Here is a 19,184-nt window from a genome sequence, read left to right as displayed (position 1 = left end):
TCAAGAGGCTCTATGGTTCCTCTTCACTTTCTGCTATTAGAGTGGTATCATCTGCATATCTGAGGTTGTTATTTCTCCCAGCAATCTTGTTTCCAGCTTGTGAGTCATCCAGCCCAGCATTTCACATGATGTACTCTGCGAATAAGTTAAATAAGCAGGGTGACCATATACAACCTTGTGATACACCTTTCCCAATTTGAAACCAGTCATTTGTTCCAAGTCTGATTGTAACCGATGCTTCTTGACTTGCATACAGGTTTCTCAGGAGACAGGTAAGGTGGTGGTCTGGTGTTCCCATCTCTTTAAGGATTTTCCAGTTTGTTGCGATCCACACAGTCAAAGGCTTTGGCGTAGTCAATGAAGCAGAAGCAGATGTTTTTCTGGAACACCCTTGCTTTCCGCATGATCTAACGAATGTTGGCAATTTGATCTCTGGTTCCTCTGCCTTTTCTAAATCTAGCTTGTTCATCTGGAAGCTGTCAATTCATGTACTGCTGAAGCCTAGCTTGAAGGATTTTGAGCATAACCTTGCTAGCATGTGAAATGAGTGCAGTTATAGGGCAGTTTGAACATTCTTTGTCATTGCCCTTCTTAGGGACTGGAATGAAACCTGATCTTTTCTCATCCTCTGGCTATTGCTAAGCTTTTCAAACATGCTGACATACTGAGTGCAACACTTTAACAGCATCATCTTTTAGGATTTGAGATAACTCTGCTGGAATTTCATCACCTCTGCTAGCTTTGTTCATAATACTGCTTCCTAAGGCCCACTTGACCTCACATTCTAGGATATCTGGCTCTAGGTGAGTGACCACACCATCATAGTTATCTGGGTGTTTAAGACCTTTTTTGTATAGTTCTTTTGTATATTCTTGCCACTTCTTAATCTCTTCTGCTTCTGTTAGATCTTTACCGTTTCTGCCCTTTATCATGCCCATCCTTGCATGAAATGTTCCCTTAATATAGCCAATTTTCTTGAGGGGATCTCTAGTCTTTCCCATTCTATTGTTTTCCTATATTTCTTTCCATTGTTCATTTACGAAGATATTCTTATCTCTCCTTGCTATTCTCTGGAACTCTGCATTCAGATGGGTATACCTTTCCTCCTCTCCTTTGTCTTCTGCTTTTCTTCTTTCCTCAGCTATTTGTGAAGTGCCTCAGACAACCACTTTGCCTTCCTGCATTTCTTTTTCTTGGGGATAGTTTTGGTCACCACCTTCTGTACAATGTTATAAAGGTCTGTTCATAGGTCTTCAGGCACTCTGTCTACCAGATCTAATCTCTTGAATCCATTTGTCACCTCCACTGTATAATCATAAGGGATTTGGTTTAGGTCATACCTGAACAGCCTAGTGCTTTTTCCTACTTTTTTCTATTTAAGCCTGAATTTTGCAATAAGATGGCCAGGATCTGAGCCACAGTCAGCTCCAGGTATTGTTTTTACTAACTGTATAGAGCATTTCCACCTTTGGCTGCAAAAATATAATCAATCTGATTTCAGTATTGACCATCTATTGATGTCTATATATAGAGGTGTCTCTTGGGTTGTTGGAAAAGGGTGTTTGCTATGACCAGTGTGTTCTCTTGAAAAAACTCTTTTAGCCTTTGCCCTGCTTCATTTTGTACTCCAAGGCCAAACCTGATATTATTTTGGGGTATCTCTTGCTTCCTACTTTGGCATTTTAATCCCTAATGATGAAAAAGACATCTTTTTTGGTGTTAGTTCTAGAAGGTGTTGTAGGTCTTCATACAGCTGGTCAACTTCAGGTTTTTCAGCATCAGTGGTTGGGCCATGGACTTCGAGTACTGTGATGTGGAATGGTTTGCCTTGGAAATGAACTGAGATCGTTCTGTTTTTGAGGTTGCATCCATGTACTGCCTGTAGGATTTTTTTGTTGACTATCAGGACTACTCCATTTCTTCTAAGGGATTCTTGCCCACAGTAGTAGATATAATGTTCATCTGAATTAAATTTGCCCATTCCCATCCATCTCAGTCCAGTGATTCCTAAGATGTTGATGTTCACTCTTGCCATCTCTTACTTGACCATGCCCAATTTACCTTGATTCATGGATATAACATTCCAGGTTCCTTTGTGATATTGTTCTTTACAGCATCAGACTTTACTTTCACTACCACACACAATCACAACTGAGTGTCATTTCTGCTTTGGCCCAGTTGCTTCATTCTCTTTGGAGCTATTAGTAATTGCTCTCCACTCTTCTGCATAGTGGAGAAGTCAATGGCATCCCACTCCAGTACTCTTGCCTGGAGAATCCCAGGGACGGGGGAGCCTGATGGGCTGCTGTCTATGGGGTCGCACAGAGTTGGACACGACTGAAGTGACTTAGCAGCAGCAGCAGCAGCAGCTTCTGCATAGCAATAGAAATGGACATGGAACAACGGACTGGTTCCAATTTGGGAAAGGAGTATGTCAAGGCTGTATATTGTCACCCTGCTTATTTAACTTATATGTGAAGTACATCACGCAAAATGCCGGGCTGGATGAAGCACAAGCTGGAATCAAGATTGCAGGGAGAAATATCAATAACGTCAGGTATGCAGATGACACCACCCTTATGGCAGAAAGTGAAGAAGAACTAAAGAGCCTCTTGATGAAAGTGAAAGAGGAGAGTAAAAAAGCTGGCTAAAAGCTCAATATTCAAAAAACTAAGATCATGGCATCTGGTCCCATCACTTCATGGAAAATAGGTGGGGAAACAATGGAACAGTGACAGACTTTATTATCCTGGGCTCCAAAATCACTGCAGATGGTGATTGCAGCCATGAAATTAAAAGACTCTGTCCTTGGAAGAAAAGCTATGACCAACCTAAACAGCATATTAAAAAGCAGAGACATTACTTTGCTGACAAAGTTTCGTATAGTCAAAGTTGTGGTTTTTCCAGTAGTCATATATATGGATGTGAGAGTTGGACCATAAAGAATGCTGAGCACCGAAGAATTGATGCTTTTGAACTGTGGTGTTGGAGAAGACTCTTGAGAGTCCCTTGGACTGCAGGGAGATCCAACCAGTCCATCCTAAAGGAAATCGGTCCTGAATATTCATTGGAAGGACTGATGCTGAAGCTGAAACTCCAATACTTTGGCCACTTGATGAGAACTGACTCATTGGGAAAGATCCTGATGCTGGGAAAGATTGAAGGCAGGAGGAGAAGGGAATGACAGCGGATGAGATGGTTGGATGGTATCACTGACTTGATGGACATGAGTTTGAGCAAGCTCTGGAAGTTGGTGATGGACAGGGAAGTCTAGCGTGCTGCAGTCCATGGGGTCACAAAGAGTTGGACACGATTGAGTGACTGAACTGAACTGAACTTTCCCATAGCATATTGCACACCTTTAGGCACCAATAAGCCTTTTTGAAGGGGTACAAACCTTAGTATAACATATATTATGTCTATGACAGTGTATTCATTAGTAATTTTTCTATTATCTGTAGTCTCATCTGGGGCAGGACCCCAGTCTTATTCTTTATCAAATCCAGCAAGCATTGGCTCACATTAGACAGCTAGAAATATTGAAATATAGATACTGTGTAGAGTATCTAGCACTAATAGGCAATAATATAGTAAATAATATTTTCAATACATAATATATCAGTGTATTAATATTCTGACTTCAAGAGACTAGTACACTTTTACCAAGTGCTCATTATATGTGCCATCCACACAAGGTAGAAATATGACAGCAAATGACCCTTCTCATTAGAGTCTGGAGCATAATGATGTTAATGATTTTGCTGCTGGTGAAAAGTTTTAAAACTTAGAATTATTTATATTACTATCTACTCAAGTCACAAAGATCAAAAGTAATCAGTACTCAAATGTTGTATAAAACAAGTGAATTTTTTCCCCCAAGAATGTTCAAAGCTATATGTTTACCTACTCTCTAGAATTTTAGTATTCTTAATTGCTAGCATTATTTGATGGCACAGATTTACATCCAAGCAAGAATTCATGGGACAGTCCTCTCATGATTCATTGTATAGTCACATGTCATTTGCATTTATATTTTTAAGTTCTTCATTAATGTCTAAACTTTAAATTCAATGCCCAGTGTGCCTGTTTCCTAAGACACATTTTCTCCTTCTTATATCATTAATTTGAATATTTATGACTTTTCTATTGTATCGTTCCTTTACATTATTTGGTTGTAAGCAGGTGACCTTGAATTTGTCAGATACACTTAACTGTCACACAGAGTTTTGACAGAATTACTGTGGTCTAGCTGTTGTTTGCCTAAGCATAACAATGGGTAGTAGCAAAGTGAGATCTGATTGCTACCCTGCTGTTGATTCCCTCTAAGATCCTGGATAGATCACTAACCTGCCCACCTTCCTTCTATTCTCACAGCTGAGTTGGTAATCAGCAATCTTCTCTTCCCAGACTATCAGGTCCTGGCCTTTTTATGCGGTCACATGTTTTAGTGGCTTGTGCGGCTCTTATTTCAGGGGAGGAGGAGTACTTACTAATCTTATAAGAGTGTTGTGAAAATTAGTTAGTTATTGTTCACAACGTACTTTGAAGATTAAAAGCCCAGAATAAATGCTTATTATCGTTTTATGTACTCCAAGGGCATAGCTGGGCAGGCAGGAGAATGTATTTCCCAGAGATGAAAGGATTATGCAACTTAGAAAACTGTGGTGTAGGATTTTAAGGTTGGCAAACAGGTTACTCAGGATTGCATATGTGGGAATTAACTCTCACCAGAACACAAATGTTCCACCCCAAACCTGGAAGAAAGTCATTTGTTAGAACTAGTGTTGACTTCAAAAGTATTCTAGCCAACATGATACTGAATGAAATGATAAGACTGATGAGTTTCTCAGGGAAAGATGAAAGGAAGCAGAAAGGTAGCTCCAGGGCTCTGAGGAGCTAATGCTAGTGCAGAGCTCTCAGAACCCCGCTTGATGATGAGATGAGAGTCCTGGTTGACTGGAATCATGCTCAATCAAGCTCAGCATACTCAGCAGGGTTCTAGCTGAGGTCAGAGCCATATAGTAGAACCTGCAAATGCATATCTAATCTTGAACACTGTTGGAAGAGTTTAGTTTGGTATAACTTTTCTGGAAGAGAAGATGATAATAATTATCCAAAGTCTTCAAAGGGTACATATCCTTAAACCTTCAGTTTCCTTCCTAGGAATTCACCTTTAGGGATATTAATCTGTTTACTTGGGTACCACTGATACCTGCAAAAATTTGAACAATGCAAATGTTCAATAATAAGGGATTGATAAAGTAATGGTTCAAACATGAAATTAAATGTTATAGTTATTAACAATGAGATTCTAGACTGTTAACAAGAAAACATATCCAGCTGACAAAAAGCCAGCTAAGTAACATAAAAACAATACTATATGTAAGATACATAACTAATAAGGATCTACTGTATAGCATATGGAACTCTTCTCAATATTCTGTAAAGACCTATATGGAAAAAGAATCTAAATGAGTAGATAAATGTATATATATAACCAAATCACTTTGCTGCTCACCAGAAACTAACACAACATTGTAAATCAACTGTACTCCAATAAAAATTAAAAAAGAAAGCCAGCTATAACTACAATATATATCATGATGAAGAAACTTTGAAGCATTTTTATTTTCCTGTCTGCTTATCTCTATTTCCTAATTTCTCTAGTCTAAGCATCTAGTACTTTTATAATTTGAAAAATCTTTCTTACAGAAAAAGAAAATATACATTCCGCCTGCACTGCAGGAGACCCTGCTTTGACTCCTGGGTCGGGAAGATCCCATGAAGAAGGGATAGGCTACCCACTCCAGTATACTTGGGCTACCCTTGTGGCTAAGCTGGTAAAGAATCTGCCCACAATGTGGGAGACCTGGGTTTGATCCCTGGGTTGGGGAGATCCCTTGGAGAAGAGAAAGGCTACTCTCTCCAGTATTCTGGCCTGGAGAATTCCTTGGACTGCATAGTCCATGGGGTTGCAAAGAGTCGGAGACAACTGAGCGACTTTCACTTTCACATCAGCATTCACATGGAAGGGAATATACAATATAATAAGGCTATAATATTGGTACAAAATCTTTGAAAAGATCCAAAACAAATATAAGAGGGAGAAATGAATGATAGGCTAGTGCTGTTTATCTCGTACTTTATCAGTCTTCTTCTTGGCCTCAATTTTCTCTGAAACTTTCTGCAATGTGGTTTGTCTCCATGGGTCTGCGATGAGTCTTTCCCCAGGTCTATATCCAGAATTCATTGGCTCCCCCACTGCCTAAACTGAGGCTAGAGATACTGGGGATCTACCCTGCATCCACTGGAAGCACAAACTAGCAGTATGGGGAAGTTAGTGCCCTGTGGGCAGAATATTTGACCAATGGAAGACAGGAGCCAGTGGATATAGTCTTCTCTTCTTTCTCTGGATACACTGCCCTAAGGTGGAGTAGCTCATACACTTCTCTGAAGACTAATATAAGGATGAGCAATCAATATCACTCCATACACAGAAGTGGACCACTCCATAAAACACTCTCTTATTTGACTCTTTCCTCCTGCTCTGGCCCATTTCTGCTTTTCCTCAATTTTGCTTCCCTATATTATACTCCCCAAGAAAGTGGCAGCGTCTAGGCTTTGCCTTGGGCTCTGTTTTCTGGGAACATCAAACTAAAACACATTATGAGAGACACATAGACAAAGAAGCATTGGATTTCAAAGATACTTTGCCATTTAGTCAATCAAACTTAAAATAATATTGAATTTAATTCTTATAGCAACTTTTATGATTGAACAAACTTTGGACAATTTAAGAACCTTGCCCAAATTCACAGAGCTAGGAACTTGAATTACGAGTATCTGGAGAAGGAAATGGCAACCCACTCCAGTATTCTTGCCTGGAGAATCCCATGGACGGAGGAGCCTGGTAGGCTACAGTCCATGGGGTCGCAAAGAGTCGGACACGACTGAGCGACTTCACTTCATTTCACTTAATACCAAATGTGATATCCCTCATGCAACATGGTATACATGATCTAGAAACACAGCCTATAGAAGAATCTTCAGAGATGTTTCTTATCTCAAGGATTAGAGTCAGGCTAAGTAACCACAACCAGAACATATGAAACATGAAACATAAGGGATGGATTTTTAGTAAAATGTTAAATTACATAACACAGACTATAATGGCTATCAAATTCAGAAATAAAAGAGAAATTCCAGAGGCCAGGAGAAGTCTCTTACAGGGAAGATATTGCACCAAAGCTGAATCTTTAAGAGGGAGCACAATTTAAGATGAAAGAAAGAGGGGAGTGAAGGTAAAGCAATTCATGTTTGAGATGACAGCAAAGGGATTAGGGTGACATGTGGGTGAACTGGGAGAGGGACTTCAGAACAAAAGGAAAATGACTGGTGGTGGGGTTTAGCAGACCTGGTTCCTAAAGAGCCAGGTTATTGCCGCTTGAAAGCAAGTAGAAGAATGTATGTTTGTTACACAGGGAAAAGGAGTCATTCATCCCTTCTGAGCAGGAGAAAGGTAAGATCATGCTGTGGGTGGAATGACTTTATAGGAAGAACAATGTAAAGACAAGGAGATTTGCCTATTCTGTTAGAGTCACAAAATATTCTAATATTTTGCTTGGTAGATATAAGAATTCTGTGTTTATAAATTAAACACATACATGAATCTAGTGCAATTATGGAAGGGCATATCATGAAAATATGGCTTAGAATGCTCTAGAGTCCTCCCTTGTGTAACCTCCTATAACAGAAATTTAATGTTAGCTAATGAACTTAAAAGATGCTTGCTCCTTGGAAGAAAAGCTATGACAAACCTAGACAGCATATTAAAAAGCAGAGACATTACTTTGCTGACAAAGATCTGTCTAGTCAAAGCTATGGTTTTTCCAGTAGTCATGTATGGATGTGAGAGTTGGACCATAAAGATAGCTGAGCACTGAAGAACTGATGCTTTTGAACTGTGATGCTGGAAAAGACTCTTGAGAGTCCCTTGGACTGCAAGGAGATCAAACCAGTCAATCCTAAAGGAAATCAGTTCTGAATATTTATTGGAAGGACGGATGCTGAAGCTGAAACTTCAATACTTTGGCCACCTGATGGGAAGAGCCAACTCATTGGAAAAGACCCTGATGCTGGGAAAGATCGAAGGTGGGAGGAGAAGGGGACAACAGAGGATGAGATGGTTGGATGGCATCATCGACTCGATGGACATGCATTTGAGCAAGCTCTGGGAGTTGGTGATGGACAGGGATGCCTGGTGTGCTACAGTCCATGGTGTCACAAAGAGTCGGGCACAACTGAGCATCTGAACTGAACTGAAGACCATGAAAATAGAGAACATTTATTTAATAGCTACTATGTCCTGGGCACTGTGCCAAGTTCTTGACATGTCATTAATCCTTAAAACTGTTTTATGATTTGCCATATCCACTTGGGGAACTAATGCTGAGAGAGGTTCAGTAATTTGTCCATATTTAAAGGCTAGCAAATATGATAAGAGTCAGAATTCCAACTTGATTTGTTTAACTCCTTAGTTGAAATTCTCTCTCTCTTTTTGGGAGTTAGCTGCCCAAAGCCCTTCCCCTGGGAAGGTTTGAGTTACCTAAGACACAAAAGGGACACTTGTTCTTCATAAGCATCCATGTCAACTAATTCAAATTTAAGAACTTCTCAGGTTAGGAGGATCTTAGAAGCCTCAGTATCAATCTAGTTGGTTGACAAATTCCTCAGCTAAGTTGATTTGGCATTGAGGAAATTTAATTCAGAGCAATTTCCCATCACTCATAGACTACAGTAAAATTAAATCATGAAATTTGCCAACATACTTATGCTGACATACCTGTTCATGATGGAGAAAAATAAAAGCCCCATGGGAAGAAAGTTCCAGGAAATAGAAAATGGGAAGCAGTGACACCCCTTAAGAAAATGGGTCAGTTTGTTCCCATGGAAAGAACCCGTTTTAATAAAAAGGAGTATAAGGAAAACAAATAAACCTTGAAGTTTTTTTTTTTTTTTTTTTAAATCTAGAGTAAGGACTATTAAGGGCTCCAGTGAGCCTGTTTGAGTAGATTTTGTGCTCAGAAAAGCTGGGTGGCTGCCTTCCTGGTACAATTTGAGTGGTTCTGGGAAAGATTTCACAATCTTATAGAATATAGTTGTACATTCACAATCACAGGTGCTTGCAATTTCAGCAATTAGTTATTCCTTTCTGTCTTCAAATAAAGGCTTTGGGGCTTTACAAGGTACTTATTAAAGTACAAATACCACTGGGAGGCATAATTCCTTGGATTCTTTTAAAATAATATGTTGAAGAAAATTCAATTTAATTCAGCTCATTTCAGTTCACTTGACTTTGATTCATAAGAGCCCCTACTAAGTGCAAAGCCCTTTTCTGGATTTTAATTGTGGAAGGAAAAGATGAATCAGCTGTTTCAGTCTTCTGCAAACTTCTAAAAGGGATAGATAATGAATATTTTTGGCTTTGTGTGCTATATGATCTTTAACCTAATACTCAGTTCTGTCATTTGTAGCTAGAATGCATCATGTAAATCAATATGACTGTGTTTCAATAAAACTTTATTTTCTAAACAGTCTGTGAGCTGGATGCTAACTGTAGTTCCAGATGCTTACAATCGGGCAGGGGATTTACTTAATTCCATCCTTTGATGAATAACACCCCAAGAGGAATTCATAGGACATAGGCTTTGGCTGGAAAGATCATTGGAATCACCTGGAAATTTTTAAAAAAATATAAATGCCTGATCCCCCTGCTCAGGTCCAGGGATTCATATAGAATTGGTCTGGTGGTATTCAAATTCAAATAGAGTTGATCTCCGGGCACTGGGATTTTTCAAAGATCATCAAGTTTGAGAAGCACTGGTATAGGTAGGACAACACCTGGAAAACTTCTAATTGCAGAGCTCCAGCAGCAGGCTCTGGCAGGGCTGGGAGAGTGGAGGTTTGCAAAGGTGCCTCAGTTCTTTGGGAAAAGGACATTAATGTGAAGTTTTTCCTAGCACACTGAAGAACTCAAAAGAAATTTAGGAATATTCATTATACTGATAGAAAGATCAGTAACTGGCAGTAAGCTGTTTTATAAAACCAGAACAGCCTGTATCAATCTGGACCTGGAAATCACTGTAACCCAAACCTTGCTATAGGCCCAGATATATAATATCTCTATTCAGATTCTACCTATGTTCATTTCCAAGGACTGCTATAACAAAGTACCACAATCTATGGCTTAAAACAACAGAAGTTCATTCTCTCAATTTCTATTTATTTATTTTCTTTTTGGCAGTGGTGGGTCCCCCTGCTGTTCACGGGCGGGCTTTCTCTAGCTGCGGCGAGTTGGGGGCTGCTGTCCAGTTGCGGTGTGCAGGCCTCTCTTTGTGGTGGGCTTCTCTTGTTGTGGAGCACAGACTCTAGGGTGTGCGGGTTTCAGTAGTTGTGGCACGTGAGCTCTAGAGCACAAGCTCAGTAGTTGAGGTGCATGGGGTTAGTTGCTACTAGGCATGTGGGATCTTCCTGGGCAAAGGATTGAACCCATGTCTCCTGCATTGGCAGGCAGATTCTTTATCACCGAGCCACCAGGGAAGCCCCTATTCTCTCAGTTTTGGAGACTCCAAGTCTGAAGTCAAAGTGTCGATAGAGCTATGCTTTCTCTGAAAGCTCTAGAAGAGAAGGTTTTACCTCCCTTTCTCCTAATTTCTCGTGGTATCCACAATTCTGGGTGTTTTTTTGGCTTATAGATATACCACTCTAGTTTTCGGTTATTACCTAGTTCTTCTCTCTGTGCATCTGTCCCTGTGTCTCTTCTCTTCTTAGGAGGACATCAGTCATATTGTAGGGGCTCACTTTGTAACGGAGCAAGACTGTATAGACCCTTCCCAGGACAGACTCCCCCACCCCTACCTATGTCCTCTGCCTACCCCCTGTCTGCAGAAAAACTTTAACCACCAAGGTCTTCCCCCAAGTTCCAAAGAGAAAATTTAATCAGAGAGGTGAGAAAATACAAAAAGAAAGGAAAAGAGTCAAGCAAGACAAAATGATAATAATTTAGCTATTAAACAAAGTTAATGTACCTCAGTGTTCATTGCAGTGTATTTACAATAACCAAGACATGGAAGTAACCTAAATGTCCATTGACAGAGGAATGGATAAAGAAGATGTGGAATACCGCTCAGTCATTGAAAAGAATGATATAATGCCATTTGCAGTAACATGGATGGACCTGGAGATTATCAAATGAAGTGAAGCAAGTCAGAGAGAGGAAGAGAAATATCATGTGTCATCACTTATATGTGGAATCAGACAAAAGATATATGTGAACACATTTACAAAACAGATTCACAGACTTAGAGAATGAACTTATGGTTATCAGGTGAAAGTCGAGGGGGTGGGATAGATTGGGGTTTGAGACTGACATATACATACTTCTATATTTAAAATAGATAACCAACAAGAACCTACTGTATAGCACAGGAAACTCTGCTCAATATTATATAATAAATGAAATGGGAAAAGAACTTGAAAAAAGAATAGATACACATACATGTATAACTGAATCACTTTGTTGTACACTTGAAATTAACACATTATTAATTCACTATATTCCAATATATAAAAATCCAAAAAAGGCATGCAACAGTAAAACTATATATAAACAACAGCAACTCCCCCACCCCAAGCCCCCAAAGTCAAAAACCTTTAGTTTCTCCTCAAGGCCTTTAGATATTATTATGAGCCCTTTGAGCTGTTTTACAGACCCTGAAAGCCCCACCAGGTGGATGAAGTTAACTGTATGCTGCCCACAAACACAATACCCCAGGCAAGTGATGCCAGAAGGCTGATGATGTTGATTCCCAATTACCTCACTAAAAACCAATCAGAAGAATGTCCACAAACTGATCATGCATGCCAACCCCCCTCTCTCACCCTGTCTTTAAAAACCTTTCCCTGAAAGCCTTCTGGGAGTTGAGGTCTTTTGAGAACTAGCTACTTGGACTCTTTGCTTGGTGTCCTGCAATAAACACTGCTTTCCTTTACCACAAGCCAGTACCAGTAGACTGGCTTTATTGCACGCTGGGGAGTGGACCTAAATTTTGTTTGGTAACAACTCTGCTCCACTATGACCTCATTTTGTCTTACGTCTTAATTATACCTGCAAATATCCAATTCCTAAATAAGGTCATATTCACTGGTATCAAGTGTTGGCGGGGGGCACTCTCACTAAACATTTATATTATCCTTGTGTTCGAAGGGCAGAGGTACAGTGAAATATTGGAAGAAATTTAGGACTTGAATCTTAGGGCAGAGTTTGTAGCTTCATTGATAAAATAGGACTAAGAATCTGGAAAATTCTTAATTCGGAAATGTGCAGAGCTTTTTCTAATGGAAAAGCTCTATAAAATTCAAAATATGAAATGTAAATGGAAACTAAGTAAAAAAATTAAAGTGTAACGTGTGTGTGTGTGTGTATGTGTGTGTGCAGTCTGGAAAGAAGCAAGCTCCAGACACATTTGTGGCCTCTGTAGTAGCAGTGAATCCTTGCTCTATAGGTCAGTGTTCTCGCTGCCATTACTTTCTGTTAAATCACAAACCACCAGAGTCCTGGGTGTCCCCTAATCACTCTGGGAGAGAAGTTGTGGTTTGGAAAGGCGTTGTCCCTTTAATTTGTAGAGAGGCATGAAGACAGCCTATTCTTATCTTGCCAGTTTTCTTACAAAGAGGGGTGGCTCCTCTGGATAAATCTCCTGCCTCCTTATTTTCTCAACGTAAATGATACATCAGACACATCACCTCAAGCCTTGAATATGCTCAGTACCAAGCAAGAAAGGGCATGGCACAGTCAAAAATGGGAAGAACTGGTCCCCAAATTGGATAAGACACTGTGTCTCAGTGTCCTCATCTGTAATCTGGGGTAAGAGTACCGATACTTCAGACTCACTGTGAGTGGTCATTAATACAAGATGTACAGTTCTTAGCACAAAGTCAGGGGTCAATCATGTTAATACAGCATCGGGACAAAAGTTGGCATTTTAATTTCCAGCAGTTCAAAACCAGCATCAGGACAATTTGTGTTAGGGTAATGAAAGGAGCAGAAGACATACTGTAGGGTTCCAAAATAGCTCCTTAAAGAGATCAGAATGGACAGAAAAATAATGCTGCCAGGACAGAGGAAATGTCTCTCTGGAGTACCATGCCCACGAATGCAATAGTGAGGGACAGCTACTGTCCCAGTGGGCGGCTGACCTAGATGGCTAGAGTTCAATTCTCTCTCTCTCCATTGGACAAACACTCACTGATAGGACTGCTTATGAAGGGCAGCAAATGTACCCCCAGCCTAAGGTCTACTTTTAGGGAAGTAAGAAGGGAGGGTGGAAGGTACCATTGCAAGTATGCTGAATGACCAGGAGCTTAATTTGCACTTGAAAGAGGTTCCATTTGGTACAAGAAGTACTCCTTAGTGAGGAGTACCATGAAGCTGGAATAGTCTAGGAGAATTGAAAATTAACCCAAGTGTCATGGAAAGCATTCAAAGGGCAAGGAACAAAGTCTGTGTTTATTTATTTCCCCTCTGTTTGCTCCCTCTTTCAGCTCCTTTAGAAACCTTTGCTCTCTTTTCCCTTTTCTCAGGTTGCTAGTCCATGCCACCTCCTTCTCCCACTTAGAGACCAGATTCAGGCAGTGATGTGAAGGGGTTATAGGGTTTTCTACATGGGAAAATGAGACCAGATGATATGTTCAAGGAGATGACATCTCATATGTGTGTGTGTGTGTGTGTGTGTGTGTGTGAGAGAGAGAGAGAGAGTGTGTGTGTGTGTGTGTTGGGGGTGATGCAGAGAGTGTTTTGAAGTCTGTTATTAGACACAATGAATCAGGAATAAGGACTCTCACCCAGCAACAGAAGATGAGTATCTGGACTATGAATTAGTATCAGACTGGCTTCCCCACTCAGCCTCCTCCCATTCTACCCTTCTTAGTGGGTAAAACCAGGAGTGTATTAATTGTGGGGTAATTAAAATGCTGTGTGTAGAAGGGTCAGATTAAAGGGTGGTAAGTTGAATTAGCAGGTGTCTATTTCAAAATGCAGGTGAGCTGTCAGCCCTGAAGCAATTGGGAACAGAAAGCCAAGCTATTGCCAACCAATGATGCATGTTAATCCTTATTTCCTTTTTCTGTCCTAAAATTTGGAAGCAAACCCAGCCTAATGTATAGCAGGAGGCCATATGGCAAAGGGAACTATTTTGATTTCTTTTGTTATGGAATCCCATAGACAATTGGATTTGGTTGTGCAAATCTGAAAAATGACAAGTTGTCAGTAAGAAGTAAAGCAAATATACTCATATAGTTGATTCAGATCTTAAGATGATTAGGGGTGATTATTTGCCTTGAGAGCAAATTGTGACCTGGTAAGTATTAGGGGATTATTTCTTCTTAACTGGCTGGGAGAATTTCTTGTTAAAAGTACTACACAACACTTGTAGAAATAAAAAAGTCATATTGTGATTCTTCAAATTCTCTTGTACCATGAAAACACAAAATTTCATTACAAGTCAGTTCTGGGAAGGGTGCTTGGCACAGCACTGGAGGAAAGAAAAGTAGCACAAATACATGAACAGCTAAGAGGCCAAGAGTGGTGAGTGGCAGAGCAAGCAATGTGAGTGAGATTTTTCTTCATCCAGAGAACAGGAAGAATGCTCTCATCTGGAGACCAGGAAGGGCTTTTTAAGAAAATGATATTTGAGTTAGACTTCAATGATGAGAAATGGAGGTTGAGGGGAGACTAGGAATTATAGATGAAGAACAGAGAAATAAAAAGAAGCATGGACTGTAATTTGTAAATGTTGCACAATCTTTTGGACAAAATATAGGCAAAGGCAGATTGCTGTGTCAGTCTCTTAATCCCGGTTGTGCATTAAAACCCCTGGGGAGCTTTAATGTGACCAGGTCACATTCTAGACCAACTGAATCAGAAACTCAAGAGGCAGGGCCTAGACATCAGTAATTTTATTTTTTAACACACTCCAGGTGATTCCAGTGTGCTGGCAAGGTGAAGAAGCTGGGTGTAGCTGATAATGAGCTACAAACAAGGCCCCAGATTCGACTCTCAGTACAGCCAGGAGAGAAACTTTTCACTGGAGAAAAGGGACATGAAAAAAAAAAAGTTGGCCCTTTGACACATTTTGACTAATTCATCTTGAGAAGCCTTATTAAATGATTTCCTTGTTCATCTCAGAAGAGATTATAGGATCAGCAATAGAGAAAACTAGGACTAGAAAAGGAGACTGTGCCCAAATCATGGAAGATCTTAATACCAGACTATGGAGCATGAGCTTTTCTGTAATTGAAGTATTTAATTGAAGCATGACTAAAAAAATGAAGTATTTAATTGAAGTATTATAGGAAGGTTATATAGACAGCAACCTAGACAGCATATTAAAAAGCAGAGACATTACTTTGTCAACAAAGATCTGTCTAGTCAAGACTATGGTTTTTCCAGTGGTCATGTATGGATGTGAGAGTTGGACTACAAAGAAAGCTGAGCGCCAAAGAATTGATGCTTTTGAACTGTGGTGTTGGAGAAGACTCTTGAGAGTCCCTTGGACTGCAAGGAGATCCACCCAGTCCATCCTAAAGGAGATCAGTCCTGGGTGTTCATTGGAAGGACTGATGTTGAAGCTGAAGCTCCAATATTTTGACCACCTAATGCGAAGAGCTGACTCATTTGAAAAGACCCTGATGTTGGGAAAGATTGAAGGCAGGAGGAGAAGGGGACGGCAGAGGATGAGATGGTTAGATGGCATCACCAACTCAATAGACATGAGTTTGGGTAAACTCCGGGAGTTGGTGATGGACAGGGAGGCCTGGTGTGCTGTGGCTGATGGGGTCGCAAAGAGTCAGACATGACTGAGTGACTGAACTGAGCTGAATTTTGTGTAAGTTACAATGTATAATATTGTATACAGTGTACAATATAGTGATTCACAATTTTTAAAGGTCATATTAAAATTAAAATTATTAGAAAATATTTGCTATATTCCCCATTTTGTACAATATATTGTTATAGCTTATTTTATACCTAATAGTTTGTACCTCTTACCTTCTACCCCTGTATCATTCCCCCTGCCCACTCCTCACTGGCAACTGCTAGTTTATTCTCCATATCTGTGAGCCAAGAAGCATGGCTTTTATTCAATGGTTAATAGGTAACACGAAAGATTAAGAATGATTTAACAGTCATAGACACAGTGAAAGATATTTTTATGTTAGGTGTTAGTAGGTTTGAAGCAATAGAGGGAGAGGGCCAATTAGGAGATTACAGAAGTATTTGAAGCAGGAGAGGTTGAGGTCATGATTGCACAATAGCTTTGAGAATGGAAAGCAGGTAAATATGAAATATTGGGAAATAGGGCTGACAGAACTCATGTGGTAAAACTTCTTCTCCTTCCCTTCCTCTGACCGAGAGAGAAACCTGAGAGTTAGAAGTGTGTCATGTACCTCCTAAAGAAGCCAAAAGTGAGCTGGGGCAAAAGCCACTTTAATCAAGGGATAATGTAACAGGAGTAAGGAGGAAGGCATGGCCTTGGGATGGTGTGAATTTCTCATAGCTGCTGACTGGCTGGGTTTTCTGAGGAATTTCAGTTTGGGGGATGTTTGGCTGTATTTGATTTCAGATTAGTTTGGGGGAAAAAGTAGAGTCATAGCTTGGGGTTACCTACCCACTTCAGTGGGAGTGCCCTTTAACCACTTTTCCTGGAGCAAAAGGAAAGAAATAGTTCCATGGTATAGTATGGTATGAGACTCATTGGAGGGGTTCCAGAAAGCAGGTGTGTTTAGAGCATTAAAGTTTACAAAGAGGTCAAAGTGAGGAGCCCCAGTGATAGAAGGTTGTGGTGTTAATGTGCAAAGACAGGTTAGTACAGCAGGCCTGAGACTGCTATTTTTAGGACCTGCTTGCAAGGTTGGTCTATGCTGGCATTTGGGTTCCTGCATTTTAGGAAAGGTTCTCCCCATTCCCTCACTGATAGGGGTGGCTGGCTGTGCTTAAAGGGTCTGTGGACTGTGGGTGGTGCTAAACCCTGGCTTTCCTCCTTTGAGTCTGGAACTCTCAAGGCAAAGGGTATCCAACTGACCAGCCTCCAATAAAAACAAAACCCTGGACCCAAAGTCTCTAATGAACTTTCCTAGTAGATGACATTTCACACATGTTGTTGGTTTTGCTTTGTGTCCTTCTGCTGTAATGAATCATAGCTCTGACTGCACATCAGATCCCGTGAACCTTCCTAGTGAATCATCAAACCTACAGGCAATTTTGAGGACCCTTGACATAAAAAGAATGAAGAAAATTTGAGACCAGTTTAATCAGAAAACCCAGGAGATCTTGAACTAGTAAATTTTTAATCGCTGACGTGGGTATATGCCTTTGAAAATCATCAAGGAGAGAGATTTGAATTGAAATTGTTTATCCAAGCATTCTTATTATGTTGGCAACTAATTTTGTTAAACTTCCTTTGCATGTGTGCTCAGTTGCTTTAGTCATGTCTGACTCTTTTCGACCCCATGGACTGTAGCCTGCCAGGCTCCTCTGTCCACGGGGATTCTCCAGGCAAGTATACTGGAGTAGGTTGCCATGCCCTCCTCCAGAGGATCTTCCCAACCCAGGGATAGTACCCGCATCTCTTGTCTCCTGCATTGACAGGTGGGCTCTTTTACCACTAGCACCACCTGGGAAGCCCCAGTGAAAGGTGAACACAGTGAAAAGAACAAGTCACAAAAATAAAACTTATACCTCAACATAATAAAGGTTGCTTATTACACAGTTGGTGAGAATGTAAACCGGTGCAACCACTATGAAGAACAGTATGGAGTTTCCTTAACAAGCTAAAAATAGAGTTACCATATGATCCTGCAACCCCACTCCAGGCATATATCTGCAAAAACTATAATTCAGAACTATAATTCAAAAAGAAACATGTCCCCCAATGTACATAGCAGCATTATTTACAACTGCCAAGACATGAAAGCAACTTAAATATCCATCAATAAATGAATAGATAAAGAAGATGTGTTTTTTAAACACACACACACACACACACACACACACACACACACAATGGAATACTATTTGGCCATAAAATAGAATGAAATGATGCCATTTAGAGCAGTATAGGTGGACCTAGAGATTATCATAGTAAGTGAAGTAAGTTAGAGGAAGAGAAATATCATGATATCACTTATACGTGGAACCTAAAAAAATGATACAAAGGAATTATTTACAAAATAGAAATAGTCTTATATACATAGAAAACAAACTTATGGTTACCAAAGGGAAAAGCGGGGTTGAGGGGCTAAATTAAGGATTTGGGATAAACAGGTACACACTACTATACATAAAATAAATGAGCAACAAGGACTACCGTATAGCACAGGAAACTATATTCAATGTTTTGTAATAATCTCTGATGGGGAAGACTCTGAAAAAGAATATACATATATAACTGGATCGCTTTGCAGTACACCTGCAACATTGTAAACCAATGATACTTCAATTAAAAAAAAAAATTGAAATAAGCAACTCCAGAGCCATTCTACCTGCATTGTAAAATTGTTTTTAATTTTATTTTTGGTTCCTGCTGCCTCATTATCCTCTCTGATGGTAGTAAGGATCCTGCCCAGGTGACCAGGTGGACTAGCATGATAAGGCTGGCCCCTGTTGCACTTTTCCTCTCTGCGCTCCTAGGAAGGTTCAAGTGCCCCAATGCAATCTCTTTGTGCCTTTTTTGTGTACTGTATCCTGACTTCTAAAAATAGTGCTTGCCCAGGGGTCTCTTGGCTCCCCACCTGCTTGGTTGAGCCTGTTCCCCCATTACTTGTCCCGTAGGCCCTCTCTTGTGCAATGACTCTCTCGGACCAGTATAATGAACTTTGTTTCATGTGTCTCTCTTATGTGTCCTCTTTGTGGCCACACCTAACTGACCACCACACGAAAGAACACAGAATAACACTACTCAGTGACATTCATTTTTCTAGGTCTAATTCCAATATCATAAAAGACATTACAAATACTGAATTAAGTAGAAGGGCTCATAAAGAGGATACACATACTTTATCTATATCAGCTTAGGCTGCCATTGATTGGCTGACTTAAAGAACAGAAATTTATTTTTTCACAGTTT

Source organism: Dama dama, chromosome 9, assembly GCF_033118175.1.
Source record: "Dama dama isolate Ldn47 chromosome 9, ASM3311817v1, whole genome shotgun sequence".
Lineage (NCBI taxonomy): Eukaryota > Metazoa > Chordata > Mammalia > Artiodactyla > Cervidae > Dama > Dama dama.
This window is presented reverse-complemented; position numbering follows the sequence as displayed.